This window comes from Patagioenas fasciata, chromosome Z, assembly GCF_037038585.1.
Source record: "Patagioenas fasciata isolate bPatFas1 chromosome Z, bPatFas1.hap1, whole genome shotgun sequence".
Classification (NCBI taxonomy): Eukaryota; Metazoa; Chordata; class Aves; order Columbiformes; family Columbidae; genus Patagioenas; species Patagioenas fasciata.
Window position 1 is genome coordinate 4,614,693 of NC_092560.1, and position 12,578 is coordinate 4,627,270.

The 12,578-nt window shown below is 41.0% G+C and overlaps 1 long non-coding RNA gene across 2 annotated transcripts in view; it reads right to left on the reverse strand.

The window, feature by feature from the left end:
* Positions 1-12,578, reverse strand: part of LOC139826456 (uncharacterized) — a 97,419-nt gene that overhangs the window by 42,232 nt on the left and 42,609 nt on the right. The gene's annotated exons all lie outside the window — the stretch shown is intronic.

Below are 12,578 nucleotides of genomic sequence, written 5' to 3' on the forward strand. Positions count from 1 at the left end.
TTTCAACAGTAATTCAGCAAGATAAGCTAACCAAGATCAAATCACAAGATCACGCAAAGAAACCCAAAGGAAAAGAAAAACAGTAATCCTTATTTATGTCAGTGTGTCTGCTGTGCAAATGTAGGAGGGAATGTCTGTAGCCAGAAGAGAGATATTTCAAATAAACAAGTCTATTTGTATAAAAAGTATAATACACAGCAAAACATCAGCCGTTGTAGAACTCATGCTATTTGTGTACAGGTGCAACAGAAGGATTCTTTTATTTCCTCTTCATAGCCCTACCTGGCTTTTAAGGCAATTTAAACACAATTTCAACTCGAAACAAATTTTTTATAAAATCGCCATTTTTAAATTGCATTTCTTGACTTGTTTTTGTGCATGCACACAGACCTCGAATGGCTGCTGGCTTTGCTAGAAATGCCTGATGGTTTTTCCACAGCAGACTGAGACTAACTGGCTTGCCGGGCCACGTAGTTAAACCTCACTAAACTGCTGCCTAGGAATGATATTCACTGATAGGACTGAAAAGATACAGGTTATGTTTGTGGAAAAGTCGTAGATAATTCAAGAGTGCCTGATGAGTTGTCATCACAGGGGTTTTCTTTTGAGGTTTAGTTTGTTTTACTCTGTTTTAGGTGGAGATGTTTCATCTGACAAAATTTAACCTCAAGTTCTTTCCTGTACAAAATTCTACGCAAAGCTTCACACAGGCAGTAGAATTTCCTACACTGGGGCCATATTCCTCATATACTCCAAAGGAATTGCACTCACTCACACTTATTACAGCTTAGAACTTTCCACCATGTCATACTAGTGATACAAACCTGGTTGTCACACAGACATTTTGGCCCTTCAAAGAAACCAACTGGGCTGACTCTGACTCAGATCTGTGAAACATTTTGCAAGACTCATCACATTAGTTGTAGTAATACAGAATTCTGAAGTATAAGATACTAAAATAAACAAACCAACAAACAAACCCTAACCAACCCAACCAAACCAAAACCAAAAAACCACGCAAAACACCAACAAAAGAAAAAAAGAAACAAACAAACCAACAAAAAAACCCAAACCAAACAAGCAAAACACACACAAAAAGGATGACCAAGGAAGATTACTAGTTCGATAAAAAGTGTAAACAAAGAGTGGCCTACACTGAAAAACAATGTATTCAGGAGACATATTCAGGGTCTGGGTTGCACAGCAGCAAGACTCATCTCAAGGTTTTCACGGCTGTGTTGTTTTGCCTATGAATTACACATAAATTCTAAATTTCGTTTCTGTTACAAGATATGGCAACTTTATTTAAAACATCTTTGAGAGCAGAGAGCTTCCCAAAAAACCACAAAAGCGATATCAAGCATCCGCATTATAATCCAAATCTCAGAATTTGCTCTGCCAGCATAACAGAAGTTTTGCACGGGACACAAAAATCTCAGCGTTGTTTTAACCAGGTTACAGGTATATGTGGTTTGAATTATCTTTGATAGAACCATGTGAAATTAATGATTTAGCAATTACAAACATTTCAGCTTCACTTTAGAAAGAAAACAAAATCCTAGCCTGAGTCCAAAGCAAAAAAAAAAAAAAATTGTTTCATGTAGCTTTAGAAAATAGAGGTAAATTTATAAATTTTTGTGGATGACATGAACTTGTATAACAGCAAACCAGAAGCTAGGAAGTCTATTATAACTGTATAAACTTAACTGTACCAATAGCATATGAAATAAATCATATTGCTCAGTCGCCTAATGTGCATTACGTTTTTCGAGAATATGTAATTTTTCTACAAGAGGTTTAAAAGAGTTTCTTAAAATATACTCCAAACTACAACAGATTTATCATTCATGCAGAGCACAGAGGCTTAATTTTGCTTTTTTGTTTTCTGCTATTTTAAATCAAGCAGTTATCCAGGAGATCAAAAAATGGACATTTTGTGATGGAGGAAATGACAGTGCGTACCGGAATTTGGTATTTTTTCATGGAGTAAAGGTGCAGATAGTGTTAAGAAGCTTATTAGATGTGTTGCAAAAGTGTAAAGACAAGCAGGACGGATTTATCTCACATGTGATGCTGCTGAAATCAGCAAATCTGCACCAGGAAGGGATGGATGTAAAATGTTTGGGAGGGGGGAAAAAAAATAAAAAAAAATAAAAAATAAAAAATAAAATTAAATTAAAAAGAAAAGCAAAGCCACGCATGTTACCTTTTTCCGGCAGGGCTGCGCGGCGCTGCGCGGTGCGCTCCTGCCATCTAGCGGCTTCCGCGGAGCATCGCGGATGCGCGTCCCGTCCCAGCACCGCGCCCCCCCGCGGAGCTCCCGCCGCTGGTGCGCAGGTACCGGCCGGGGGGATCACAACGGAAGGGTTTGGATAGGTTGGGGCAATTTATGAGTAAGTAACGAAAGAAACCGGAACGGAAGATGGAGGGAGAGAGGAAAAGAATGAAAGAAAGAAAGAAAAGAAAGAAAAGAAAGGAAGGAAGAAGGAAAGGAGTAAAGCAAGGAAGGAAGGGAAAGGGAAATGGAAAGGGAAAGGGAAAGGGAAAGGGAAAGGGAAAGAAGGGAAAGGGAAAAGGGAAAAGGGAAGGGAAAAGGGAAGGGAAAGAGAAAAGGAAAGGGAAAGACGGGAAAGGGTAAAGGGAAGGGAAGGGGCAAAGGGAAGGGAAAAGGAGAAGGAAAAGAAAAAGGAGGAGGGGAGGGGAAGGGGAGGGGAGGGGAGGGGAGGGGGGGGGAAGGGGAGGGGAGGGGAGGGGAGGGGAGGGGAGGGGAGGGGAGGGGAGGGGAGGGGAGGGGAGGGGAGGGGAGGGGAGGGGAGGGGAGGGGAGGGGAGGGGAGGGGAGGGGAGGGGAGGGGAGGGGAGGGGAGGGGAGGGAAGGGAAGGGAAGGGAAGGGAAGGGAAGGGAAGGGAAGGGAAGGGAAGGGAAGGGAAGGGAAGGGAAGGGAAGGGAAGGGAAGGGAAGGGAAGGGAAGGGAAGGGAAGGGAAGGGAAGGGAAGGGAAGGGAAGGGAAGGGAAGGGAAGGGAAGGGAAGGGAAGGGAAGGGAAGGGAAGGGAAGGGAAGGGAAGGGAAGGGAAGGGAAGGGAAGGGAAGGGAAGGGAAGGGAAGGGAAGGGAAGGGAAGGGAAGGGAAGGGAAGGGAAGGGAAGGGAAGGGAAGGGAAGGGAAGGGAAGGGAAGGGAAGGGAAGGGAAGGGAAGGGAAGGGAAGGGAAGGGAAGGGAAGGGAAGGGAAGGGAAGGGAAGGGAAGGGAAGGGAGAAAACCTTCTAAATTTGTCCCAGAGTGTAGTTAAATTTATAGGAATGTCTTACCATTTTGTAAGAAATACACCACAATTTACAGTCAGGAGGGTAGAAGCACACCCCACAGCACTCCTCACCTTTGTGGGTCATTAATTGCTACTGCTCACGGGCAATGCTCAGTTTCTGTGTTTAACAAAAAATGACAATATCGGTGTAGTTTTACAAAATACCCACTTTTAACTAAGAGCTCTGTACTTGAGTTTAGAGCAGATATATAATGCTACATACCCCCAGTATTTGTTCATGAACCAGGATAATTAATTACATCTCAAATACCTGCTCATCTTGGAATCAGAAGATTCAGAGCCAGCTGACATAGATGGCTTCCTAACAGGCTTTTTGTTTGTATTATTATCCTCTCCATGTGTTGGCACAGGAGTTTATGGGCTGGACCAAACTGCAGATCTTCATGCCAGCTGTGTGTTTCAGGCTTTAATCAGTAACAAAGACATCCGTGCTCAGTAAATAACAGAGAGGAACTGATTGGCTTCACAGAATAATGTAGAATAATTAACTTTACAGCCTATTTGTGGATCTAAGGTACTGTTTCTGCATATCCAGAGTTATTTATTTTTCTTCTCGTATCTCCATCACTTTCTCCTTCAGCCTTGTCCTGCTGGGAGCTCCACTCTGACCCAACCTGGGACCCGAGTGTTTTGCTACAGGCCTCTGAGCTGGTTAATGACCTTTTCCATCCCTTTGTCACATATATACATCATTTTCAGGTCTTCTTATGTAACCTTTATTTCCTAATATTTGCAATTTTTCCCATCTTACAGCATTACAAAAGGCTGTCACAGGTGATAATGAGGATTTTATATGCATAAATAATTATTATTATTGTGCAAACATACACCATAATAAGGAAATCCAGATAGTACTAATTATCTGTTAAATAAGCAACATAAGAAAAGTTGTATATGAGTCCTGCTGTAGAACATCAAAATCTGCCCAAATCTCTATCTTCAAGACTCTCAAGCAGTATCTCAGTCTGAATACTGAAATTGAGGTGAGCAATTCTCCTGGTTTTGTTAAAGAACAGGTTTCTCTTTTAGTGAATTTGCCTGTTAGCTAAAGCCTTCATATTAGCTGCATTTTCCTGGAGAACAAGATACATGTTTTGGTAAACATAGCAATGGAATGTGAGGTTATTGATAAGCACAGATTCACACCTCGCAAGAGGGGCAACGAGAAACAGGTGACCAAGAAACTGACCAACAGAGTATAGCATCCCATTCACGTGAATACCTCATATAAAAGTGGGAGATCACGAGGATCTCGTCCCTTCCTTTCCCTTCTGCTTATGGCCAGCATTAGGAGAGGACCTTGCTGGTCGTCCCTGCGAACTGAGGCCTGGTGACAGACTGAATCCAGCTCCGGTTGGCTGCAGAGTCCAGTCCAGGACTTTGGGTGCCGGCTCTGCAATTGCTGAGACTTTCAAGATTGGTTTTGTGTATTTTGTATTATTTTCTCTATTCTTATTAGTAGCATTAGTAAAACATCTTTAATTTTTCCAACTCTCTTCTCTCTGTCCTTCTTTCCCTCCCGATCGCCTGTCCTGAGTGGGAAGAGGGGAGAGGGAGGGCCTGAAAAGGGGGAAAAGGAGGTTAACAATACATCTGTCATGGTTTTATTGTCACCCCGCAATCAAAACCCTCAACGGCAATATAAACTTTTTCTACTAGACATGTTCAAAACAACAGCAAGGAGATGGCAGAAAATTGCAGGACCAAGTCAAAGAATGGAAGTACCATCTGCATTGTGAAAATTCCCCAACAAATAGCTGACTGAAAATATCCCCAGATTAATTCTTTAGCCTGGAAAACTCAGCACTGCCTTCCTTCATAAACTAATGCAATGTCCATTTGTTTCGCAAATTTGCTTCACATGACTTTTTTTCTTTTTTTCTTCCCTTTGGATTTCTGCAGAGCCACAGAACAATCTGCGTGTTTGCTCTGGAGCGCAGAAGTAAAACCTAGCTATGCTGAATAAGATTTTTTGCATTAATTCCAAAAGGATGCAAGTGCTGGTACTTTTATATCAAAATTATGTGCTGTACTTTGAACACCATTCCAGGTGCACCAGAATCCTACTGTTGCTCTGCACATTTATTTGCATGAAACAGGGAGAAATTCATTATTGTTCCATATAATCCAGATGTCCACAAATTTCCTTATATAAAACTAGAAAACCGTTTGTTATAGAGTCGGCTCTTATTCTACGACTGAGTAGACTTCAGTTCCTCAATGAAACGGGAAAAATGATTTGTTAAAGGTCAGACGCTTGGTTTTCTATACTTTAGGTCCTTGGCCTTCAGTATTTTTCTTAAGACTATGGCTACTCCAAGATTTTTTTAAACGAGAACCTAAAGGGTTGCTCCTGCAAATGTTATCAACTTAGGTTTACACAGCAAGGTCCCTGTCATCCAGCTTAGTGTCTTCTGCTATTCCTAACACCTCGTCTGATTTTCACACACACTTTCTGCATCTCCTGCTGCTCCAGAGCACCCTTAGTTCCACTCTCTTCTCCTCCTTTCTCGGTTCCTTGTTAAAATAAACAGAAAACCCTTTTCCACCCCTATTAGAGTAGCTGCTTTCCCGTCGCAGGTCCTTCACTTTGCCTCTGGGCTGCCTTACACACAATGCCAGGCAAGCTCCTCATTCACTCAGCGGCTCAGAGCAGCATTGTGCGAATCAAAACACGCTAAATGACAGATGGCTTGTGGCAGTTTAATGAAATGCCTAGTCACCGAGCAGCCTCGCTCTTGTAAACTACAGTAATGAACTGGCTATTGTGCTGGCTGCAGTAATGAAGCAAGAGCCGGCGGAGCTGCTCAACCTGTATTTTGCAGGCTCTATACTGAGGAGACCCAATGCAGAGGTTCCTCCTCCAACTCCTGAGCCAACAGCAACCCCACACAATCCAGTTCCACACAGTAGTTGCTGTTTTTCATCTTTGTCATCACTATAAATTTATTGCTTCAAGTTATACGTATTTTCCTTAGGTGCCTATGGTACGTCCCCACACCCTTCATGGTTCAGAGTGAAAACGAACACTGTTATGTGACCTGGGTAGCCCATGTGCTACAGAAGAACTCTAGAAAGGGCTGTCATTGCTGTCATCACAGCAAAATGGGGGTGGTATTCTCACTTCCCTGTCATATTCTGCAGGTGGAAAAGGTACAACAAGGTTCAGTTGCTCATTTCTATCTGTGCTGTGTACAGTATCTGCATGCACCTCTGCATTTTCTGCTCTTGTTAAGGATTTGAATACTGTTGATGCAACTTTACTAGATTTATATGACCGTGAGTCAGTATTCACATACCATGGTGATAACCAATTACAGCCATCAATCAAACCCCCACCACAGGTGACAGAAGTGGCCCTGGTGACTTCAACAGGGGAAAGATCCTTGCTCTTGCATTTGCAGAGAAGCTCAGAGATACAGTTCAGTGCCATGGTTTAACAAATATATATATAAAGCAAAGCTCAATACTTTCTGAAGCATCTTTGAAACTGATACCCTAAGTGACCTTGGGAACACTGTCTTTTAAATTACGGCTTTTGGGTTTTTTTTTTTGGCCTGAGTTTAAACCTAGTGGTGTCCCTGGTTGAAATCAATAGCTGTGCTCAGTGTTAACAGAAACACGGTTTCTATAGGAATTGTATTTGAGTGTGGTTTTGTGTGCACACTCTTGTATGAATATGCTAGTTGTATTTGATTTCTCATGGGACACAGCATATTTTGTTTTATTCCAGTCAAATGGTATTATAATAAAAGCCTGGTTCTTGGTTTATTAATACTAGCAAGAATCTTGCCATTGACTTCAATGGGAGCAGAAAATGTTACATTTTCAATATTACAAATCATGACTGTGAAAAGCCTTCTTTCACATCCACATTGATACTCTAGGGCAAAAAAGGTAAAACAGACAAAAAAAAAAAAAAAAAAGAAAATGCAGTTTTACAAATTAATTATTTACCTAGCTTAAAATGACCTTAAAGAAAGGAAACTAACATCAAAACAGGTTTTGAAAACATAGAAAGATAAATTCAGGGATACCTATCTAAAGTTATGTAGATCATAAATAATTTTCACGTTATACTTTTCAAGTTAGCATGCTGCTTGCATAGATTAGTCCATGCCCATCACGTGGCTGTACATATTACTGCCTTCCAGCTTGCCAGGAAAATGTGTCTTGAATAGCTCATGGTGGTATTGGTCAAGTCAACTTGATAATTATTGACTTTTACTTTTTTTTTCATCTTTTTTCTGACCGAGGCATTTTTTCAGAGTAGCTTAGTAAGGGAACAAATCCCTATGGCCCTAGCCCCCTATGTTTCCTTCTGACTGAAGGTAACAGAGGAACCCTGCAAAGCCCCCTGTGCACAAGGCATTGCGCTTGTGCAGTGAAGACCGGTCCTGAGCGTGGGCAGCTGCTCTTGGGACAAGGGCTGGAGATGGGAATATTGGAGAAGAATGAGATAAAGAGTTTCATAGCACGGTTTCTGTTGTTGCTGGTGTGCTCAATTATCACAGAATCATATAATGTCCTGAGTTAGAAGGCACTCACAAGGATCATTGAATCCAACTCCTGTCCCTGCATAGGACAAACCTACAGTTCACATCATGTGTCTGAGGACATTGTCCAGTCTCTTGTTGAATACTGGGGGCTGTGACACCTCCCTGGGGAGCCTGTTCCAGTGTCCGGCACCACCTGCTGGAATCTTCTCCTAATGTCCAACCTAAACCTCCCCTGGCACATCTTTCTGCCATCCCCTTGAATCCCATCATTAGTCACCAGAGAGAAGAGCTCAGCACCTGCCCCTTCTCTTCCTCCCCTTGTGATGAAGCTGCAGCCCCATGAGCTCTGCCCTCAGTCTGCTCTTCTCCAGGCTGAACAAACCAAGCGACTTGAGCTGCTCCTCATACAGCTTCCCCTCCAAACCCTCACCAACTTTGTGGCCAAAGCATTTAGCCCACCAACACTGATGCCCACCTTGCTCTCATTATCAGCAGCAAAATTTGCTTCCACTTGTATACCTACTTCTATTTTTCTTACCAAGTCTCAATATTGAGAAATGTACAGTCATCTCACTGTGATAAAGAGGGCCGTTTGAAAGACTTCACAGAGGCTCTGTACTGTGAAGGACCGAATTTTCATTGAATGCCTACATTTTCAGATCTTTTTCTTAACAGAAGTATGCTTTTTGAATGGCAGGTTGAAACTGTGTGTTTTCTTATGTCACTGACCAGGAGTATATAAAATATCAGAGCACATTTGTCCCAGGGGAGGGACACAACCAACTCAGAGGTGCGTCATTGTGGTGATAGAGGCTTCACATCCAGCCCTGGCTGGTGTCCTTCTCAAGCTCCGCTCACACAGTGCACCTACAGAATGGCCAAATTAAACCAATTTCTGAAATCGTTAGTTCCCAAATATATTCACAGGATTGACTCTCACGATCATCACACCTTCCAAACACTGCCAGAATGTTGACTCTGATCTGTTGTTTTCCCTCTTCTCAGATAATTTAAGTGTTGAAGGGCACCATCGAAAAAAGATGTATGTGCAGATTGCAGGAAGAATTGTGGGCTTGCATTTGTGCATACTTGGCAACAAGGTAAGGTGCAGTAGCTCCCTGGTCCTGCTAGAACATCTACTGAAAGTACAGGATGCTGCACAGACAGAGAAGATGCCTAAAGAAGAGTAGACGGATAAATTTCAGAAAATTTGTTTTTTACAGATATTTTAACTCCTCCAGGACACAATACGTTTTGGTGAGTTTTACAAAAGTGAGTTTAGTTTCACCTAAAGAGGTGGACAGTTCTGGTTTTAGACGGGTGTCGGTTACCTTTTCTGGTGAAACTGGTTGTGTTTTTACAGCAAGTTAGTCAACCTTTACTAGTTTCCTACTGAAACCCTGTAGTAGGTTAGTGCAGAGATGAGAGATTTCCGCAGTCCCCTGCAACAGCTTGGGAGACAACCCCTGTAATCTCTCCCCTGCATCAGCAGTGAAGGTGGCTTCATGTTCTTCTTCTGCACAGACCCCTGCTGTGCCGAGCACCGCGAGGATGAGCAGGGAAGGAGAACCTCAGCATTTCATTTGCAGAAAACTTGCATGAAAACTGAAAACCTCGGTTGAGCCTCACCATTGTGAATCTCCATCACCTGACGGAAAGGCAGCTTGAAGAAATAAGCCTTTTACTATTGATTCTGCAGTAGCTTCTGAATGATGCTCTGTGTGACCTTGAACTAATGTTGCACGACAATATTTACTTTTATCAGGGTATTCGAGATACACTGGGAATTTCTGCAATGAATTTAACTACTGGGATAGTGAAAACACAGATTGTCATAGGATTAATTTTATGTGTAAAATTCTGCTTTCAGATCCATGCCTTCTTGGTTACCAGTAAAATAAATTTCTTCTGCTAATCTCTTGGCTCTATTTTTCTCATAGTCCGTATTTAAACACAGAAGTATATATAAAAAAAAAAAAGGTGACAAGCAGGGTCAAGAATAGAAGCAGAAAAATACAAGCACTGTAGTGCTGGAAAAAGGGAAATTAATATACCACTGCTTTTCTAAAATGTGAATAGATATATGAGTTATTACTTTTTATTTTATTTGTGCAGGCATTCTTACGCTTTCTTCTTCTGAAACATTTCTCTTCATGAAGGTCTTTCTAAAGTGCTTCTATTTGCTACGTGCTAAGGTTTAGAATATCTGCAAAAGGATATCATAAGTGGAAAATAACTTGAAACTGTCTTCTGCTCTAATATATGCCTTTCCTCCCTCCAAGGAAGAAGTTACCTTTAAATACAATTGCATAAATATAATCCCTTACAAAATGTTTCATACACGGGCGGCAGTACAGATAAGCAGCAAAATATCTGACATTATGAGCTTAAATATGTGCTCTTGATTCATCACATGTTAAAAAAAGAGACTTCCCTGGATCCTTCTATCTAAATCTCTGATTCTCTGAGGTTTGACAAAATTCAGGAGTATTCCCACTCAATATGTTTTCTAATGGATGGCTCCTTTTTTTTTTTGTATTTGTTGTAAGATATTTGTTGCAGTACAATAACTTTGAGCAATCACAGCCTGTTCCAGGATGGCTGGGAGGTGGAGCCTGAGTGGATGCGAAGGGGACAAAGGGCCCAGGACAGGCTGCCTTGTGTCAGATTAAAGTTTGCCCAAACTGGCAGTGGACTCTCGAGGGACCAGACCGTCAGTAATGTGACCCTTTCCTCCTCATACTGAGCTGTCCCTTGTCACCCTCTGGCATCCGGCAGCCACCAGCTTCCACCCTTTTTTTCCAAGTGTTCTTTCATTGTTTTCATGCCCTTTCCAGCACAGAGTGCTCAGAATTGCATTAGATGCTCAGGATTATGGAGTACCTGTGAACGTGACTTGAAAAAGCTTTTTTGTATTTTGTTTTTTGGTTTGTTTTTTTTTTTTTTTTGTAACTCATGTCATAATGATTACAAGCCTCTTAGCACTGAACACCAGTGTCAGTAATAATGTAATCAGAATGAGCACCTGCCCCTGGAAGTAACACAGACTCATTCACACTTCCTTCCTCCCTTTTAATGACCTGCTCTGCTCATGAACACGTAAGACAGCACAAATGTTTGAAAGGAGAAGCTACACTATGGTGAACACTGATTTTTTTACACATTTAATCTATTCAGTTTTTGAGGAACATAAAATTATTCTCTTACTGTGTTTACTTTTCTACAGTTTGAATTTTCTTCTAAAATGATGTGATATTGCAGTTAGTTGTGCATTCCTCTTGTATTAATTATTATTCCTTTATAATTTGTGGTCATTTGGACTTCCTTTCCTTTACTACAAGAACTAGTACTTTAAAGAATTTCTTTACAAACTCAAGTGAACTGCCTGTTTATCCCCCATTTCATTTACCCTTGTCTCTTGGCATCCCCATTTTGCAGTCAGGTCTACACTTGACATCTACATTTGAGCTCACTTTGAAGCTGTAGCTCATTTCAATTCTTGCTTCTATTTGCTGTACTTCCCTAATACATTCTTGTGCTTGACATAATTAAAGTGGCTAGTCTCCATTTTCATTATTTTGCCATTTTCTTAGCTTCACAGTTGTCCTCCTGCAGAGTGGTCACCAAGAAGGTCTTACTAAGATAAGTGGTGAATTTTATGCTATTCAACATGTTCATAAATGATCTGGAAAAACTGCTGAATTGGCAGGATGTTGGTGAATTTCAGGATATTTAAAGCTAATGCTGATTGCAAAAACTTGTGGTAGAAAGGCAGATGCAAATTATTGCAAAGTAATGCAAATGGCATGAAAAAGAATTGCAATTGCATGCGTACAGTGATGCGCTGTATGTTAAACACTAAAACACAGGAAACACATTGGACTCAGGGCAGATGCAAAACCACAAAAATATATTTAAAGGTATTGGGAAAGTAATAACTAAATAAACCAGACAATATTATCATGCCATGGCTTAAACTTCTGCTGCTCCTGTATCTTGAGTATTCCATGAAGTTCTGATTCTTCAATCTCAGAAAAGGTGTAGTAGAACTAGCAAAGATACAGAGAAAGGGTAAAAAGTCTCATCAGATATGAAACAGAATCTATGAAAAAAAGATTAAACAGACTAGGTTTCTTGGCTTGGTAAAGACACCTATACAAGTATGAAAGTTAGAGAGAAAATGAACATAAAAATAGATCAAGATAACTGTGAGATTCACTTCCATGGAGGTAAAGTGAAGCAAATGTTCAGGGGACTTATTGTGTTGAAAGTATTTAAAAAAAATAAAAAAGATGTACAAATTGATGGAGGGTTTCACTGATGGCTATGAAATGTAACAGTCTAGACACAACCCTACAACCCCTAAATCAGAATATTTTAAAATTACTGTTTGTGGAGATAGTATAGCAGAAAGATGTTTACACACAGACGTGGCTCTGCCTCTTATGTTTTTAATACTAACTTCAAACATTGCTGGCAGAAAGTGCCTTCGTCTGTGCCAATTAAATTTTGCAATGTTTAAACTTCTGCTTCCTTGTGGCAGCGCCACACTGATGCAGAGACAAGTTAATTAGCCCAACACATTTACTATCTTGAGCACCATGCTGCGTCTTACCTTTAAGATAATTATTTTGGGGATAACGAATCAGCCATAGAAAAGTCTGTACAGTTTATGAATTCTGTTTGATTTGGGGAAAGTCTCTCAGTGTATGCTTTTCAGACTGGAATCACTATTTTGAAAGTGTGCTCTGCCT